The sequence below is a fragment of the Lagopus leucura genome, unplaced genomic scaffold (assembly GCF_019238085.1).
Source record: "Lagopus leucura isolate 7727_CA_CO unplaced genomic scaffold, USGS_WTPT01 Super-Scaffold_100029, whole genome shotgun sequence".
Lineage (NCBI taxonomy): Eukaryota > Metazoa > Chordata > Aves > Galliformes > Phasianidae > Lagopus > Lagopus leucura.
In genome coordinates, this window is record NW_024962280.1 from 5,914,304 (window position 1) to 5,934,459 (window position 20,156).

The 20,156-nt window shown below is 42.2% G+C and overlaps 1 protein-coding gene across 5 annotated transcripts in view; it reads right to left on the reverse strand.

Moving 5' to 3' along the window:
* Positions 1 to 20,156, reverse strand: part of TBL1XR1 (TBL1X receptor 1) — an 85,454-nt gene that overhangs the window by 55,852 nt on the left and 9,446 nt on the right. The window contains exon 1 of one of the 5 annotated variants that reach the window (XM_042881304.1): positions 11,783 to 11,801. The exons of the other annotated variants lie outside the window; for them this stretch is intronic. The gene's annotated coding sequence lies outside the window, so the exon portion shown is untranslated. Of the gene's footprint in view, positions 1 to 11,782; positions 11,802 to 20,156 lie in introns of those variants that run through there. 5 annotated transcript variants of the gene reach the window in all.

The following is a 20,156-nucleotide window of genomic DNA, read 5'->3' on the forward strand; positions in this document are numbered from 1 at the left end:
TACTGCAGGCAAATAGCTTTTCTTACTGCAAATGAGTGCAAAAAAACATAAAACAAAACCACCACCACCAAAAAAAGCCAAGTTCATTCATTGCCAAAATGACTGAAGTCAGTATTTTTGTTTCACTGAAAAACCTGTTGAATGTCCTTCCATAAGTAGACGTATGCCTCATCGTACAGCCCTTCTAAACTATGTACTGCCTGTGCAGAGCCACACACAGCAGTCGTTCCTCCTGCAAGCAGACGGAAGCACAATCAGAAACCTACTGTGCTACTTTGCAGACAGTTGAAAAAAGAGAAGGAGATTGCCAAAGCGAGCTGCCCAGCACCTTGTACCTTCCTTTGTACGAGTCAAAAGATTCCATCCAGCAGAAATTCCAAGGGCCCAAATGAGAACTTCAGGACTGCCACCCTGGGGATCCCCAGCCCTCACCTCCCTTCAGAAGGGATGTAAAGGCAGATGCCTGAAGGAAGAGTCAAAACAGCACGAGCACAGAATCTAGTCCCCTAAATTATCTCCTAGCCTCCAGCTATTTTCAACTCAGATGAATTCTTTGAGCACAATTTGCTTAGCTTTAGTAATTCAGTATTTAGTAATGTCAACAGAATTACCTTCCATTAACTTGTTCATTCCCACAAACACTGAACACATACCTTTCCTCATAAGCAGTTTTACAAATCTGCTCCCTGCTGTGCAATGAAAGATGCAGGCTGTTCCTTTGCTCATTCACACATCTGCCTCTTCCCAGAGTAACCTGCCATCACTGCAAGAGAGCAGGAACCTCGGATCCTATTCATCCTCTCCATGGTTTTCAAGGCTTTGCAGAGGACAGCTGCAGTCCCATGCCACAACTTTTCCACACCCAGAAGTTGCATGAAAGAGACACCTGGTCTCCATGGTACATTTTCATCCAGCTGCACACTTGGCATGGCGTTAATTGAAGTCTCCCACTGCATTTCCAACTCTCCTTCACTTCCCATCCTTCCAGTGTTACCATTTGACAGGACAGCAAGGAGGAAAAACAGCACTTACACATCACCAAAAAACAGCCCTCGGCACACTGGAAGCGTTCACCTAGAAAAGTGAATGGGGAATAGAGACTATAACCTAGCATGTTATTTAAAAGAACACTGTAACATTTCAAGACTATCCTTGAAAGAGTATCAGCCAACATGCACCTACTGTGACTTCACACCTCAAAGAATTCTGTTTCTTGTGTGCCACTTTTTATTCAGGAAGCTATCAACTTCTAAATCTTATCTCCACCGCAAACTGGCTAATACTCTTCTCAGTGTCTCACCTTTCCACTCTTATTTTCTCTTCTCCTCTTCAGTAGAGCTTCCTGTACACAGGGTTAATAGCATTTGTTTTCCCTGTAACATCTGTCCTAACAGACAACGGTAAAGGATGTATCAATGCCATCAGGAATTACTTAAATTTAAGCTTTAAGCTTTTCTCGAGAATTGACGCTGTTTCCAAAAGCATTGTGGGGAAAAAAAAAAAAAAAAAAAAAAAAAAAGTTTTGTCAAGTATGTTATTTCAATTTGAAGTATGTTATGTCAATTTCAAAATCAGTACAAAAATGGAACTGTTTCCTACTCTGTACACTGAGCAGGTTTTTCAGCTCGGTGAAAGCCCAGCTGATCACTCAGGAAGCCATTAATGGATGTGAGCTCAGGGAAGCAACCCAGCTTCCCCGACCAGGAGAACAGACGTGGCAATTTCAGAGGAGAAGTCAAGGGAAAGAAGAGATCCAGGCTTTAGATAGATCTACTGAAGATGCTGTAACTGGAAACACATGTTAAATAACCAGGAAAAGCTTCCCCAAAATAAAACTGTGCAACTGGAAAATTGCTATAGGAAATAGCCTATGCTATGGGACTTCTGTTATTTTAAGAAAGACTTGGAAAGACTGGGAAAGGAGTAATTCTGCCTCAGGACACATCTAGCACAGTGTTTGATCTCAGTCTTTTCCCTTTCTTTACTTTTTGATTCTTATCTCAATTGTTTCACACCAGGAATTTGAAACTGGCTGAGCTGCACATCCGGCAAATCCTGCCGTTCAGACTAGATTAGGCTGAAGATAGGATTTTACCATTTAGGAACTTCATTTACAGAATTTTGCCTCTGAGACTGCCTGCAGAATTTCTCTCCAACTGCTGTCTGGTCTTCACGAAAAAGGCCCTGCTTTCTTGGCTTACTCCTCCAAGTCAACTCACAATTATCAACAGGATCTGCTGCACTGATCAAAGCAAGCACGAAGACTGGAAGTCCTCCAGTACTGGTCTTGGGAAAAAAAGAACAATGTCAACCCTTTACTCTCAATTAAAACAAACTTATCTACTTAATCTTCCAACATGTGAAAGACAGAAAGCTTATCCAAAGTTTATTTTTAGGACACTGGATGGCTACTATCACTGAAATTACTTGCTCCCTGTGTGCTTTTGGCTGCTGACAATGATTTCCAAAGGCATCCACAGACTTGCCCACAAGGGTCAGCTTTCAAACACTCCGTTTTAAAATAAAAATGCAGGAAGTGTCTACAAGTTTAAATACATACATAAAATTCCAAAATACAGTCAATACCTTTCAGTTTTGATATGCAGATTTCTAGTTCTTTTGTTACTGATAGACCATAACGGAGGGCTGTGCATTTTCCTGCTTTCTTTTGTGATCATGCTAAAACAGGTTCATTAACCAAGAAAACAACTGACAAATTCTTGAGCCAGGAATATCAAATCAACACGCTTGTCAAAATACTCCACCTTGCACAACTATTTCCACTCGTGTCAGACACGTCAAATCCCAGGCCCTGGTTCATCTCCAAGCAGAGCACACTGCAGATATTATTGTAGTCACACCTAGTCAAGGCTGTTTCTTTTTTTCCTTTTTCCTTTTTTTTTGGTAATAGAATAGTATGAGGTATTTAGCACTAACAGACACACAGAACTTACGCTGTTATGTAATAAACGGACGAAACAATAATGGCACAATAATGATGCATCTGCCATTGGCTCAGTAACAATCCAGGTTTACATACTGTTGCACTACAGAAGAGACTATTTACCAAACAGTCCAACATCTATACTCTTTAATTGCATGAAACTGTACAGCTGCAATCATTTATCAGAGGTTTGGAGTTGTTTCTGTGTCTTATGCTTTTCACTGCCTAAGGAACAAGAAACCCTTGCTCTACAAAGCCATCTCAAACACTAGCACTTCTATCCCATTTAACACATTGCAATTATTTGTACGCTGGCTTTATCCAGAAATAAAGCCATTTGCCATATCCTCACAGCAGTGCTGCCATCAGTCTGGTTCTGCACCTTCTCTGAGAAGCCCCACTTGACAGCCTCAAACCGTGCATGTGGGGCTTGGTGCACAGTACTTCTGATCAGAAGTATTTCGGTTTGCTCTTTTAAAAGGACACTTTTTCATCCTTACAGCAGCCTCAGTATGCATGCCCATTCCCAGTCCCTTAAGGAGGTAAAGTTTTCCCAATGACACAGTTTGCCATAGTTTAAAGTATTCTAAGCTCACAACCAAAGACGCTGGCTGATGCCAACCAGATCAAGAAGACGGAAATCACTCCGGAGCCCAGCAGCAGCAGCTGAGCTTGGGGACAGAAGCTGAGCCTTCTCCGAGTTCCCCTGGGCACAGCCTGCTGAGCACACCGGAGATCCTCCCTCAGCCTGGCTGGGAGCCCGTCCCAACATGGGAGCCCAGCGCTGATCTACAGGAAGCACTCACTGCCATCTCCTCCTTCCATAGTAACTGAAGACCCTCGCTTGTTTCTTTGGTAAAGAACAGCAGTGGCAGAAACACAAGGCACTCCCAATTTACTCACAGCTACCAAAGTTCAGAGGGGGTATTTCACACAGCCCAGAGCCATGCACATAAGGCCAAGGCTCCCAGTTTAATTTCCAATTCAATTCAATTGAAGTTTTGCCAATTTATCCCAAAATCCGATTGAAGCCACTCTGATAATTTCAAACAAATACAATATTGAGATACACATTCAGATGGAAGTCAGTGACGCAGCATTTGCAGGCGCACTCGTTAGAGGTGTCAGCAGGGAGCAAGCTCTCCTCCTGCCCCATCCAGCGGGCATTCCACCCACAGTTCTGTTCAGCCTTCAATCTGTCGCTTCTGAAAACCTAACCTCTCTAATTCTGAAATCCCAAAGAACAGCATCAATTCATTCCACTACTAAGGATACAGCACTTCTTCCTAGCTTTTAATACTGAAGTCTTCATGAATGTATCCAGCACACTGCAACAACTAAACCAAAGGTGTGATGCACCAAATAACCTCATTTCTTTGATTATAGCTTGACATGGCAAATAAGAAACGTGCTCTTCATCAATTTGCAAGTTTCTAAGAAGTCACAAAAACTGACAGAATAGGCCTAAGCAAAGGCTAAGTTACGTATTTACGTGCTTTAACAAAGTACAGCACAGCAATAGATCTGCCCAGGAAGGAAAAAAAAGTCACCAGTTGTACTACAAAAAAAAAAAAACTCAACACCAACAGCAGATAAATGTTGTAACAGATTCCTGCAGTTATCCCCTTGAAAAAAAGGCTTTTCTAAATCCAAAAGAAAATCACAATCAATTCTCTGAAACAAGGGCATGTTGATGTGAATCATTTTCATTTTGATCCACCCTGGGCCTTGCAGAAATTCCTCCTGCTATTAAGCACTCAAAGGTGTAAATGAAGGCTTGAAAGACATACTCAGAGAAACAGCAGTGATCAACCTCAGTATTCAGAGAGCAGCCCAGTGCTTTCAAAAGGACAAGATCTGAAGTAGGAAGGAAAGGCGGGCAGCAGCCCACACACAGGTACATCTCTATTTCTGGCTGCAAGGCAGTGGGCACCGATTCAAAAGGACACATCCACATCCCGAGGTTTGACCCTTCTCAGGTAAGGCTGCACACGTGGCACACAGGCGATTAAGGCAGCTCCAGCACTAACAACAGAATGGGAGCTCTCAGATGGTGCTATTCTGACAACGCTGTAAATTCTGCCCTGCTGAACAAAAGTATGATTTACTGAACAACTTCAGAACCTACAAATCGCATCCGGAAATTTTCAGGTGATGGCACTGCTTTCTGCCCTCACAAAACAGAGCTTTCTAAACAAATTTAATATATATACCAGTTTGTCATGCTTCTACAATTTACAGGCTCAATCTATTATGCAACACCCAAATTTGCAGCCTCGTTCCTGGCAATTTGTATCAACACATCACTGATCCAGAAGTTAGAAACGGAAGCCAATACTTTGGCCTTACCAACGAAAGAAAAAGTCTCATCTTCTTTGGGGATTTTTCTTCATTTTGTTAGTTTGAGTTCAGCTTTATCACTTCTAATCCAGCAAACGTTCAATACTGAAATATAACAAAATTGCATCCAGACCTTGGGAAAACTTCAATAAACATGCTGGGAAGGAAGGAGAGAATTAAAGGACGGTCACACGTAAGGCCGCCCATCTCAGCAGAACCTGCAGAACTTTTTCTTTGCTGTATGTGTTCAGAACTCACCTCTTCTACACCACTTCCATAACTCTATAGTGCAGCACTGCCCAACCACCATTGCTCCTACAAGCCAGTTTTCCCCAGTAGGTCACTCTGGATACCATAAAATCTCAAACTGTATCTCATCTTTCTCCATATCCCACCTGCAACACCAACAGATACACCAACTACAAGACCAGCAGTACTGAATTAAGTGCAAACAACAGCAGAAGAATAATACACTTGTTCCCATTTGTATGGTAGCAAATAAGAAGCTAACAGCAACAGAAGATACAGGACAGGAAATCTTGGAATCCCCTTTTGAATTCCACCTCAGAGACTACAAAAACACGCCAAACCCTGAAATACCCATATATGCCATAAGACACTGACGTGCAGAAGTATCCATACATCCCATAAGATACTGACAAGTAGAAATTTTATATATATACTTTTTTTTTCAAGCAGTATACTGTATGGTAGTAAAAGCTAAGAAAACCAAACAGACCTTCACATAAGCAGCAAAATGTTGTCTATCAGCATCTGTACACCTCCTGCCTGCACCTCCAAATAGTGCATGTCATAGAAAGAACACACACCTGAGAAATGGCTTTCTAGAAGGCATTCAAGCTTTTCTCACTTCAAGCAAAAACGTTCATTAACTGAATGCAATCTCTAAGGATTTATCTACTTTGTTTCCCTATTTTTAAAGAACTATGTGAAAAGTCACTGTTCATTAAGCATCCTGTTGGAAAAGCCAAAGCAACCCAGCAGCACTCTCTGATCAGCAGATACAAGGCTTCTGCTAGTTTTGGAAGGGTTTTACATACAGTAACTTTAAAACCTTTGGATCGTTGCACCAAAGTCTCATTTCAGATTACTCCTGGTCTGGAGATATTAGGGATTAGCATTCTGCCAAGTCATTCCTTCTGGGAAGTAATCAAACTCAGATGCTGGAGTCCCTAAGCACAACGTGCATAAAAGGATCCAGCAAGATGGGATTGGCATCTAATTGCCACTCTGGCTCCATCAACTTGCTGTCAGATTCACTTTTCTTCAGTTCAGCGCCTGAGAAATTTCCAAACAAGGCAGTATGAATCTGCCAATCCCTGATGTGCATCCACACCACAAGTACGCTCACCGGGCTGTTTCTATGGCTGGGACACCACTTGAGAAAGCTAAGAAAACAACTTATTCCCCAGACCCATACGTGCTGCAGAGCACTTTGGTCACCTTCCAGCATGCTCACACTTGTGGGCTGGTTAAATGTACCCAGTGGTGCACTACCAACTTCTAAAAAGCCTCCTCTGACCTTCATATCTAATAGCTTGCATAGTAATTCATTTGCAGAACTTAAAATCACCATAGGAGGAGGATCCTGCTTTATGCCTAACTCCTACACTGTGGGTATCTGAGATACAGAACAAGCAATATTTTAAGACTAAACAAAAATCCCATAGATTTCTACCTGTTAGTAAGATGATCAAAACCAGTAAGAGGTTCTAAGAAGGGGACTTGAATTTTGTTCATTCATCCCCTGCATCTACTGACTCCTTGGCTTCATAAAGCAATTCCCAAAGCCTTTAGAAAAAAGCAGAAGAGCCCACTGGGTACAGATGGAGAACGAGCACATTATTTAATAACCAGAAACTATGTATGAGAGACCTTTCCAGCTTTATTTTTAGCACAGCATCTCCGTGGGTACAAAGACAGAGCTTGAACACTGAGAGGAATGTAATGGGAAATTTGTTTTAACCATACAGTTCTAGCAGGTTATTAAGATTGCATCATTATCCTCCTTGGACAGTAATTGGCAATAAGATACACGCGCTGCTCTTAGTTTTTGTTTCATTGATGAGTTGTGAGGAAAGAGAAACGCCGCTCATCCAACGCGTGGTTTATTTAATATTCAGCTTTCTTCAACTCTTCTTCTTACGCAAAGCACAAATGCTGATGATCAATTATTTTAGCAATCATAATTCAAGCTGAAATTTTACACTCTGTAAACACATTATCATGGCCACCACATGACGTTAGAGAAATTCCAACTGCAGCAGCCCATACAAATGAACACTCCGTGCTGAGCTTATGGCACAGTTCAGCTCTGAGCAGGCATGAGATTCTCCTGCCACGAACAAGGCACACACAGATGCTGGGTGCTTTCCTGGGCAGTGCCCAAGCACACACATTCATTCTCTAAGATGATCACATACTTGCTTTAAAATTTAAAAATTAAAATAATAATAATAATAATATTTATCTCTCCTGGTGTTACTTCTAATACTAGTATGTGTGTGAACAAATTAAACTATCATAAAAGATGGATAAATCAAATGAGAGTTACTCTCGTATCTGTCGGAAAACTTCTTAAAAACCACCCCAGACTGATGACAAGAAGCACTAAACTTTCAGAAGCAACTACTAGACCTCAGGAGCAATCTAGGACACCTCCACGCTTCATGGATGGCCTAATACATACTGGGACGTAGGTCAGGACAAACGTGATTCGAACATGCAGCACTGATGGACAAGGGGCAGATATCCCTGAGCAGCCCAACGGCCTTCTGACACAAAGGAATGGATTTGTGGAGAAAGGGAACAGCTGTGGGCTTCAGCCCAAGCTGAGCAAGGCTAAAGGTGGCTGCAGCGAGCACTTAGCACTCATTCACCAGAAGCTGAGTGAATCCTTGAACTTCTATTTAACTTGGATTCCTTATCAATTCAGTACGTCCCACACACACACACAGAAAAAAAGCCAAATTTGTTTATTTCAGTGTGTAACAATTGGCATGTGTTGGAGAGAGAGCACGTGCTCACACACACTTGGAACTGCTACAAATTGCTAGGAAAAAAATCATATACTGGGTATCTGCAATAGGCAGCTTCTGCATAGAGAAACACTATTTCTAATCCGAACCAAAGCAAATCTAGACAAAAAACACGTTCACAAACACATCATTGTATCCATGTATGCGTGTGTACACATTTTCAAATATTTTATATAGGAGCACACTTTGAAAGCATGAAGGAGAGCATGTTGAGGAGCACGAGGAGAGCATGAGTTGTCACTTCCCCTCGTGCAAGGAGAGCTAAAGCACATGTGACCACACAGTCACCAACACGATGCACACCATGTCTGCTGGTGGGAAACAGAACAGCTGCACAAAGACAGAGGTTAAGCCACGAGCACCAGGTGGGAGCAAAGCACGAAGGAACTGACAGGAGTCTCTGCTCAAGCTTCAGCAGCGTCCTGCCTTCAACATATCTTACCCTGCAAATGCACCAAGATTGGTTGGAGCATTCATAATATAAACACATAGCAAAATTCTGGTTTTTTAAACAAGGCTTCTAACGTTTCCATAGACACAAATTAAGTTTCACATTGCTAAACAGAATTCTCTTGAAAATGTTATGTTTTAAACCACCTTCACCTCAGGTTAATGCAGGGTTAATTTGGCAGAATGGTATTTACAGTGCTTCCAGATTTTTGAAATACCTGCAAAATTCCTCTCTCTTCTCTTTAGCTAAATAGCAGCCTAGTGCAAAATTTCTTCCCACAGCACAACAATTAATAACCACAAAAAAAACCCCAAATTATGAACCTATGACATGCACCAGAGCAATACTTGGCAGATCACAGCATACTCTATTTATATAACAATCACCTAAAGTGATCATTAAATTAATTAAAGCACATACTTAGAATACAGGCTTATAGGCAGTTCCTTTCATATCTGACATATACCATCACTCAGTTTCTGTTGCTCTCCAATAAAAATCTTGTTAACTAAGACCATGCACTCTGAATGTCCAACCCTTAAATAACCAAGAGCAGTGAGCCCAGACAATCTTGGAAGTCCGAGACAATATCTGAAAGCTCCTTAAACGTTAAGCAAAGAGAAATAAAAACAAAACAACAATGCCATCCTTATTTGAAATGGTTTCCATACACTTAGACAACAACCACACATCTTCAGCAAGCTCCAGTACATACATACAAGATGCAAAACATTTGTGCCATTCATTAAAAAGAAAAACACACTTCTACTGGTCTACACCCCTCCATATTTACATGGACTTCAGGTGAGCCCGATTACATCCACACTTTGCAGATCTTTCTGCATAGTGCTTCTATAGAACAGCCATCCATGTGAGAGACATCCTTGCCCAGACTTCTATCACCTTCTGCCTGAGCTTACGCTGGTCCTTAAAAACAAAAATCAAGCTTGTCCCACTCAAATCTGCTTAGGACCCTTCTGAAAAGTTCATTATCTTTCATCTTGCCTCACCTCTTTGTATTCCTCTGTCATTTTCACTTCCCATTCCCTCAAGCATAACACACCAGGTTCCCTTTTAATAAGGAAAAGGGCCTTTGCACTGTGCTTATCGCTGACTTGGTACCAAAGAGCTGACTCCAGCTCTGCCAAGTGGCTAACAACATACTTGACTCAAATGAGCATCAGCACACTTTCTCACACAGTGCTCATTAGGAGAGGGGCTCCCAAATTCACAAGTCTCCTTTAAATCCCTTTTCAAAAATCTCCTTTTCCATGTCGACTATAAAAACTGCATGCTCAGTAGCTCCAGGTGAACTTCTCTTCCATTAATGTATATATACAGAACAGCTTTTTGAATTCACAAACTTTTTAGCATTACCATGTTCTGACAAAGATCTCTGCAGGAATACTCTAAAAATACACCAAATTTTCCTTTTTTTGGGATATAGCCTTCTAGTTTTGGTTGATGCCTTTAGCTTTAGCACTGCAGAAACAACAAACACCTCCTGACGACCCTCACTGTAACACCCCCCATCCTACAAATCTCTCCCATGACCTCACCCAGGTCTGCTTGGTTTCTCCCACCCACAAACTGAAGACCATGAGTCTGCTTAACAAACTTCTGCTATTGATTCTGACTGTAGGGATGATGCTGCTTTCCTCTCGGCAGGCTGCTTCACTAAAGTCTTACTGAAGACACACAAGAGATGAGCTTGTTTTCCCTTCAGCAGGATGAGCTTCTGGAACTGTTCTGCTTCAAGGACATGAAATGCTGAGACCAGCATCAAGTATACAAGGAAACGTGCAAACACTATAAACTTCTGCTGCAAGGATCACCCATGCCAACAGAAGGGAAAGTACAGTACATAAGCTGAAATGTGCCAAATCTTCCTTTGGCTACTATGGTTATTTCATCTCCACACCTTGTCTTCCTGCCACGAGAAAAAAAATTAGGGCTGAACTTCACGGAGGATGAAGAAATAGCTGTGAAGAACCAGAAACCTACAGGGAAGTCACAGCCCTGGTTCCTGTGCACCCCAGTAGCAGCCCTCATACCAGGGTTCTCAGAGCCCGACCTGCCTCTTCATCCCACTCCTCATCCTGCAACAATAGGGAAAAAAAAAAAAAGTGATCCAATTCCTATTCCTGCTCTAAGAAGCAAAAAGGAGTGGAAGAAATGAAGTTCAACATGCATGCTGCCATTAATACACTAAGTGAGCAATTTCCCCATGATACCCACAGCAAAGCAGCACTGTCCTAATAAATGCCTATGTTTAATTTTAAGTCAGGAAATTCATTTTTGGTACAGATTTGAAGGCACAAGCAAAGGAGGCTCTCTAATATTGCTTTTGCTTTCTCTTAGGTGTGAACCCACAAGAACTTCAGTAAATGCACTGGAAGGCTTCACGGTTCTCCTGCTCTAGAGATTTCTCTGTTCTCTGCAGAGATGTCTCACTGCTTCTCACCGAGCCACTGACATTTCCAAGCTAGCAGCCACAGTCAACCAGTGTTATTTCTCACTCTCTGGAAGAAACAAGATAACCATTAACTACAGCATCAGGGAAAATAAAATCCATGGTGTCTCGCAAAGTCAACACCGCATACCCACCATAATAAAAATAATCACCTCAGAAATCACAAACCCAATCATACAATTTTATCCTTGATGCCTCCCATAGCTTCTCCTACAACTCTTAGCCATTTTTTCCTGTTTCTCTTAACAAGCTTGCATGAGGTGACCTAGTTTATTTGCACTCCTCTCCAGCTGTGAAGAAAAATGTGTTAACGTAAACCAAATGGTCCCAGTCATTTTGAAAGGAGCTTTTACCCTGTCGGCTACTCGTCCTCTACCACCTCCGTCTACTGCCTTGACACCTTCCACCCATCTTTTCTCCAGGCCTCAAATCCCACCCGATGCCTTCCTGCTTTCTTTCAGGGCCGCAGCCACCCCTGCATCTCTGGCTTCCACCTCCAGCCCTTTATTCCTTACCACCTCCCAGAACCGGAGCAGCAGGGACAGGCACATCACCCAGCCTCTGCTAAACCGCAGGCTCAAAGCTTCAAACTCTGACCCAGAGAAGCTGGTGTCCGTGCCATCCTTGGCGTATGGCATTACTCAGGTTACTATTTTCATCTCTGCTAAAGCAGAATGTCTGGTAAGCTAATAGCCCTACAATTGTGTAATACTGCAAACGGAACAAAGAAGAAGAGACAAGAAATAGCAGCAAGAAAAAAAACTTAAAAGTTTGTACTGCTCTAGCTTTCTTCTGCTAAGGAAAAAAAAAAAAAGAAATAATTAAACAACCTTGCAATAAGCTGCCAGGAGCGAGCTGTGTTCAAGTTCCCTCTAGTTTAATGACTACATATTTCCTCACTGCAGAGGCATACCTAAAATTGCCATGAGCCACGCACGAGCAAACAAGCATTTTGGTTGTTATGAGGGAGAATATTCAGTGAACACGTATCCAGTAAGTGCAAGCCTGAAGGACAGACTGAGAACTGTCATCAGGGAATGCAAAGAGCATATCACACAGAGGTGTAAAAGTCCACCATTTGCACAAAGCAATTTCCATTTTTTCAGTCACCTGAACTGTGTTGCTGTCAGAAGTCCACTTCCAGAAAACATGTGGAAGTTCGCTTGTTGCTGCACTCACTCAGAAGACCCCAGCTGAACCACGCCGAGGGCTCCTTCAGCTGAAGGTAGAACCCCACAAGGCTGCCATATAAGACAAAGCAAAGAGCTGGGAAGAAATTAAGTAGCTGAATTAAATTAGTATAAAACAGTGGAAGAGATGTGGCTGTGATGCAGCACACCTCGTGTTTCATCACACACTGCCTCTCCTCCCAAAGGCTGCAAATTGGTCATGTCACATTCTTGCCCATTCCCTGGAAATGCAACAGGCAAACAGCACAAATGAGGAGCCCACACATGCGCCTAGCTCTGCCTGCATTTTTAGGTAGTTCAGACAATTTATGCAGTCTTTACATCACAGTAAAACCAGAAAGATGAATATGAATGCAGATCATAGCGGTCCACGACCACTGGGGTGTGGTCCTGGCCAACCCTCTCTGGGTGTCTGCTTGAGCCACGTAGACCCAGAGGATCCTTCCAATCTTTCTGTGATTTTCCATCTGGCCATGTATCGTGGGCAATTACAGCAGAAAGCTTCAACAGCAGCATGCAGATTTTGGGTCCTTCAGTATCTGCTCTCTGAAACTGCACAGCTGCTTACACTTGTTACGCAGAGTAACTACCAAAATAGCAAAATATCCTATTGCACTCAAAGCTTATCATTTCCAGGAACAAACGGCTCCAAAAAATGCTGCAGGAAGTCATCACTGATGAAGAACAGGTCCTGCCTAACATCCAGCTATGCAATGCTGCACAGGACAGACCAGAACCAGAAGTTATGAGCAAGTAAAACCAGTTCAGTGCCCTCCATACAAACAAGGCTTAATGCTTCCGATCCATCAGGCAGCCCAGAAATTAATTTGGTGAACCAACTTAAACAAGCACTTGCCTAGCTCTTCATAATCTTCCATCGAATCAGCAAGTGTTCTCAAGTGAGCCCATCCCTTCCTACTCCAAAACCACATGCACTGTATGTGACTTCACCCTTGGACCGTCCAAGGCCTTGACCATCCTCAACTAAAAATCCTGAAACTGGTTATTAAACATCCATCCCCACTGCAGTCCAAAAGCAGACAATGTAAGTTCCTTCAATTGTGGTGTACTGATAAGACACAGAAAACACTCGGACACAGCTTGGTATGACAGTAAAGCACTTCACACATCTTCCAGCAGTAACTCCTTAAGATCCACCTTCACAGTCTTTCTTCAGCAACTTCTCACACCACAGCCATTCCCAACACCAACCCAATTTTTACCTTCAGTGACACTTAGTCTCTCCCTGCTTAAAGCCTACGTCAATTGTATTTGTCAGTTCCAGCCTGACCTGTCCACAAAACATAAGAAACTGCCTCTTATCAGGTCTGTCCACAGGCCACCCATACCATTACAAGACTTTCTCCCAGTAAAAGCTGGGATCAAAGCCAGCCATGCTGTCAAAATGAACTTAGACTCAAAAGGAAGTCAATTCAAGATGAGACCTCTCAAGCTATGAAGTACATCTCATCACCACAAGTGATAAATGAAAATAGAAGTCTCTTCTCTGCAAGCCACATATTTTCCTAAGTGAAGTCTGATTTCAAAAGATAAATTATTCTGAGCTACAGACAGATCTACACTGCAATACATGTAGGGTGATTAAGATCAGCTGGGGACAAGACATCAGTCCGAGCCTCAGCAGACTCAGCAACACGAGGAAACTGGGCCTACAAACACTTGAGGAGGCAGAGCCCTGGCCACAGAATCACAGCCACGGGCTGGGAACTCGCCCTAGCAGGCTGGCGGCATCCTGCCGCGCGTACTGCAGCGCATCCCACTGCCAAGGCATTCGAGTTATTGTTTGTGTACCATTTGTCTCAATTATTCTGCATGCCCATCATAACAGCTGGGACATTCTATAAAATATAAAATAAATATTTCACAAAAATGTAATTTCATAAGAATCTTGCTGTGAATTAATTATATCAACACAATGAAGGACAAAATAAAAATTACCCCATAAATAATGAAGTCCATCAGCCTTGCCATGCCGTCCCATTCCTGTCATTATGCCAGGCCACCAAATACCAGAACTCCAACTAAACAGAACTAAACTATTTCATTCACACATACACAAGATAATAATAATAATCAGCATTTGTGTCCCCAGAGCATCAAAACAGATATTCCAACCACAGAAACTCAATGAGTTATCTGATGGCTCTGGACAGCATTCAAAACACTGCAATTTTTCCACCTCGGTATACATAGCAAATATGCCTTAAGAAGAAAAAAATCATAGAATTAAGCTAGTTTCATCAAAAATTCTTCCCTGCTCGTCTTGCTTAAGCTACCCACCACAGAATGCTATCATAACATTTCTATCAATAGTCCCTTTAAAAAATAATAAAATAAATCATATCTACTGTAGGGTCAGAATGTAGAAACAGGTGGATGTGCCACAAGAACCTGGTTTTGGTATTAGACCTGGATAAAGCTGAAACAGTTGGGAATGTGCTGGAGGAGCTGGCTGCTCTACTGGTAGCGAATGAAGAATGCTTTTTTATTGAGAAAGGTCGACACCAGCGAGAAGCTACAGGTGTTGAGCAAACATTACTGCTGTTGTAATCGATAATTATATGCTCAAGCAGCGAGGAGGAGTTTGAAGGAAAAAACTGTGCTGCATTATTTTATGGATTTGATGTTGTTTTGCTTTGGAGAAACTTACTGAGATGGATTTACTGTTTCAAAAAAATAACAGTAAAAAAACAGACACTGTACCATAAGCACACTAACTGTCTTCCAAGAACAAATTCTGCAGAGGTGTAAGAAATTGAAGACAGAAAAGCCTTTTATAATTTGGACTATCTCTCCAACTGGCCCAATAGTACATCAAGTTCTGCATTCCAGACAGCATTTATTCTGCAGACACAGCTCTCACTACTGCCAATCCGATATTACGTTCGCCATTCCTACTTTCACTTAAAGAAAAGGAAAAGAATAATTAGTTGCTTGATGCAAGGATTTCAGCAGTCGTGTTTATTCTGTCATGCCCTTAAAACAAGCATAAGTAGATAAAAGCCTAATTTATTGAGCAATATTACGCAATTGCCTTCTTGTGAAAATATATTCAGACATCTCTCCCACCGTTTGATTTCTACTGCTCATTTCATTTGTCTTGCTTCTACCCATCACTCCACTACTTTCCTTTCTAACTCTGGGATTTATTAACTTGAGTAAAAGCAATTTCAGTATTTCTACTAAAGCAATACTCAGCATATGTCTAGCATCTATATTTATACAACTCTAGAACTGGAAATAAACATGATTTTTGTATTGGCACAATACATTCTCTTTAATGAGACATCATTCCTCGTATCGTTTTACCAAGAATTATTTTAGCCATAGCCAAGTCCTTGTCCCAATTTACGCACCAGAAAACAAACATCCAGGAGGCTGAATGGAAACTTCTCCTTACATATGAAAGCACGCTTCAAGGACCGAGGGTTGGCCTTATCCTCCTCGCACCTATGGGCAGCAGGGCTACCCAGGCACACCAAGAAAGGCATCCAAGGGAAGAGAGAGAGATGCCGAGGGAGGAGCAGTTCTGGAGCTTGCTTCCATGCAGACATGAAGAACCCAACCACGGTGACTTTCCCAGCACTGTGCCAAACCATTTGTCCAAGCTGAGCGTGTGCTTCCTACATGACGTCAGATGTCTGGGCAGACAGCCAGCTTCCTATGGAAGTGATTTCAATTTAACTGTATTTATCATATGATTAATTGCATAAAGAGCCAGCAGCTTGCATAGGTATCCTTCAATTTTTGAATCTAAGAAAACAAAATACATTCTTTAAAATACGAAGAGATTGAGGTAAACACATACAGATTTCATGCCTTCCTCTAAATGAATTCAAGAAAGGAGCAGATGCTGGCCAAGATGAATTCCATCCTTGCTCAGCTGGGACTCAGCAGCCTATGACGCAAAACTGAACATTCCCTCTTCTGCAACTTCACAGTTATTCCATACCCGTAATTATACCCTAAACAGAAAGCCTTGCCCTTCTACTCATGCTTCCTAATAGGCTCTCACAGCCTCAAGTCTTCTGTAAGCGTTCACAATTTTTTTCCCCACTTTCTTCCTTTATTTCAAAACATTTCTCTTTGGTGATGTACAGGAAACTCCACCCAACCAAAAAGCCAAAGCGATGTGAACACAGCTACAGGTCACTGAAACGAGCGCTTCTTGTCCCACACAGGGCACTACCAGCACCTCCGTGCACTTCCACCTTGCTGTGTTCACCTACAGAACTCAGCACTCACACTGAAGTTTGAAGCATAGGGAATGCACACTCCAGAATATGACCTGGGATGGGAGGAAAGCAGAAATGTAAACTAAAAAGGAGAAAAATAGCTCAATCTTGTCTTCTGCAGTATTTACTGCACACGGCGTATTTGCAATAGTGTGGATCACGTATCACTGTGAAGAGCATTGTACAGCAAAGTGCTCAAAAACATTCCACACGTTTGGAGAAAATGAATTGAATGTGTCCATCCAGGCAAGGACACTTCTGCAGGAACCATCTTTTACAATATAAATCCATAAACAGGTCCTTAAAAGAATCTGCATTATCAACACATGCAAACAGAGTGCTTTTCAAGTTATTCCTGGCCAAAGATGATGTTATAAAAACCAGGCCATGCACACTGACTAAAAATCCCTGCACGCCTCACAGCACAGACAGTATCACAAAGGATACTTCACACAGAAGCACAGAACAGCAAGCATATCCTAAATTGCATGGCTTGTTTAAAATTTATTTACCCACTTTTGCTTTTGACTTGGCGTATTTTGCAACCATAGTGAAGCAACAAAAACTAAATAAATGCAAACTGTAACCATGCTATGCCCAGTGCTTATGCACAGACCCAACTCTGCCTTCTGCACGTATACTCTACACGGACCATGTGATAAATACGTAAATATGAAATCACACACTATATTGCAAACCAAAAACAATACTCCTCATCGACCCAGGAGAATGCACACTGTGCCATGTTCTCTCTCTGATTCTTCTTTTTATTCTCCACTTCATTTTCATAACGGTCCAGCACTTCTTTTGCACACTTCTTATACCATCTCCTCTCTAAGGTATGTGAATAATTTAGTCACCAGTAATGCATTATGCAATTTATTTTCAGCCAACAGCACAGCCCTCGTTAGGTGCAATTCATGGCAAGAAGCAGTTAATTATGGTAATTCATCTGCAGACCTAGGTGAGCAATTTCACTGTTATTCTGCTATCCTACTTAATATGCATATGTTGTATAAGAGCAGTTAAATGGCAACTTTCAGAAATGACATCCCAAGCCCAGATTCTGTAACGAGCTCTGAACCCAGCTCTGACACAGAGCTACAGTAAACATTGCTTCTGGGAGGAGAAGGAGTCGATTTCCACAAACCAGCCTGCAAGACGAGGGCTTAAGGCAGACTGCTGAATAGTCCTTTACAAGATCCAGGAATTAATTCTATGCTATTGCATTGCACTATTTGCAGAATGGTATGTGATCATATAATTAGAGACCGTACAGTACACTCACACAAAGAACACTTTGGGGCTTGCTGGGGAGGGTGGGGGGAAGGCTCTTCTTAGAAGAAAATTACACTATCTGGCAATTCAGAGCTGATCTCAACAAGTCAGCAATGCTACCAGAGAGCTTTTCCCTCACCAACTTCAGAGGAATACATTTTCAGGTCTGATTTCTGCACAAGGAACAAAGAGTTCCAAACAAAACCAGCTGAGATTTTCAGTCATTAAGATGTCAGAAGTCTAAATAAAGCACTGTAGGAAAATAATCCAGAATGCACATCGATATAAAAAAATAATTCCTAAACCACAGCTCAATGATTACAGTGACTGGGAGCAGAGATGGCATTTGGTTCCCAACCAACACTGCAAGAAGCGCTTTGGAAAAGTGTGAGAAAACCGTCCTGTCTGGCAGCTGTGGCAGGAGGGGAGCCGGGAAGGAAGGCCTCAGCCTGCAGCGCTCAGCTCCTCAGCCCTACCAGCAGTGTGGAGAAGGCAGTGCTCCAGCCTGGGGCTCCTCCTCACTGCACCTCTGCCTCAGCCCTCGGTAGCTGGGCTGCAGACTTCAAAGCCCTGCTGCTAGATGCTGCAGATCGTCCTGCACTAAGGAGCACAAAGGCACCCAATGGAAAGTCCAGCTGTCCTTAAGTAAAAATCTCAGGAGCTCGACCTGCTTTGGTCAACAGGCCAAACTGACCAACTGAGCCAAGTGCATGTGCACAGCACTGGAGTTCAGGCATAAGCCAAGCCTAGAAATCTGCAACCCAACCCTCCAAATAAAGCCTTAAGTCGTAACAGGCTTCAACGGCTGCTGCCTTCCTTCTGGAAGGCAGAGGAACTTCAATGTGAGCACGGTGTCCTCACAGAGCACTGCTCCACGCCATGCACATACACAGCCTCTCCATCTAACCTCACGCTTGGGTACAGCTGCAGGTACAGCAGCAGTGCCTCCAGCTTCCCTCGGAGCAGCTTCGTGTGCTACAATGGTGCTTTGCTGGAATTCAGAACTAAAACATAAAGTGGTGTTTAAAGAATGTAAAACTGCATAAGCCAAATAACACGCTGCAAATACTTAAGTCTTCCAAGCAAAAGCTACTTAACTTAAACTTCAACAATTTTAAGGACACAACAAAGCACGTCAGACATTGAGACAAATGTCTGGTTGTAGAAAATTAAATAAAAAAAAAAAGCTACCCACTGTTGCCATCATTTTAAACAGTTTGCTTTTTATTCTCCTGAAACACGTGTGGCACTCAAATTACAACTTAACAAATGTACATATCCCCGGCTATTTAAAACAAAAAATCTGAAACATTAAATGTAAATCTTTCCACTCGAGCCGAGACTGGAAAACTGTCAGCCCCTAAAATGAGCTTCACAGAGCCTTAATGCATCTGCAAATGGCTTACTTGCTAAACATGACAAGCAAATTCCGAAATAAAGGGAAACCCTTTCCCTCACCACACACACTAATATTTTTCTTTCCTGGAGCTTGGATCACTTCCAGAGAACCTGAATCGACTTAAATAGAGTGATAATATACGTCTTACAAAGAACACGTCGACTGTCTCCAACCACCAGAAAATGGTTCAGCAAGGAAAGGAGTTCACTCAGCTCTTTCAAAAATATCCAAGGATCACACTTAAAAGCTTTTTTCCTTTTTTTTTTTTTTTTTTAATTTTTATCAATTAGGACCATGGCAACAGTTCTGTGTGGTAAAAAAGGATGACACTACACAGGAATAAGACACTTTCATTCTGGAGAAATTCCAAAAAATGGGAGCACACTGTAAATTCACTCTTTTAACTTCAAGCCACACTACCCAGTGAGTATAAATGCTTTCTTGCAATGTTTGAGGGTTTATTAGAGTGCTAGCAGGATTTTCTTCTTAAATTAACCAAAAGATACTTCTCAGTGTGGAGTACAATAAAAATAAGGCAGCACAATACAGAAGTATGTCTGACAATAGTAAAAAGCACTTGCACACAACTTTCAGCACTATTCCCAAACTGACGAGATTTCCCAAATTCAGCAAAGCCACTCTAAGGAAGAGCAGGCCAAGTGGAACTGCAACCATGTGACGAAGAGCACGTCACTACTTACGGCCATTCCACATATGCACAAATGCAAGCAGCAAGGCGCTGTGGGAGCACAAGCACTACGTCCAG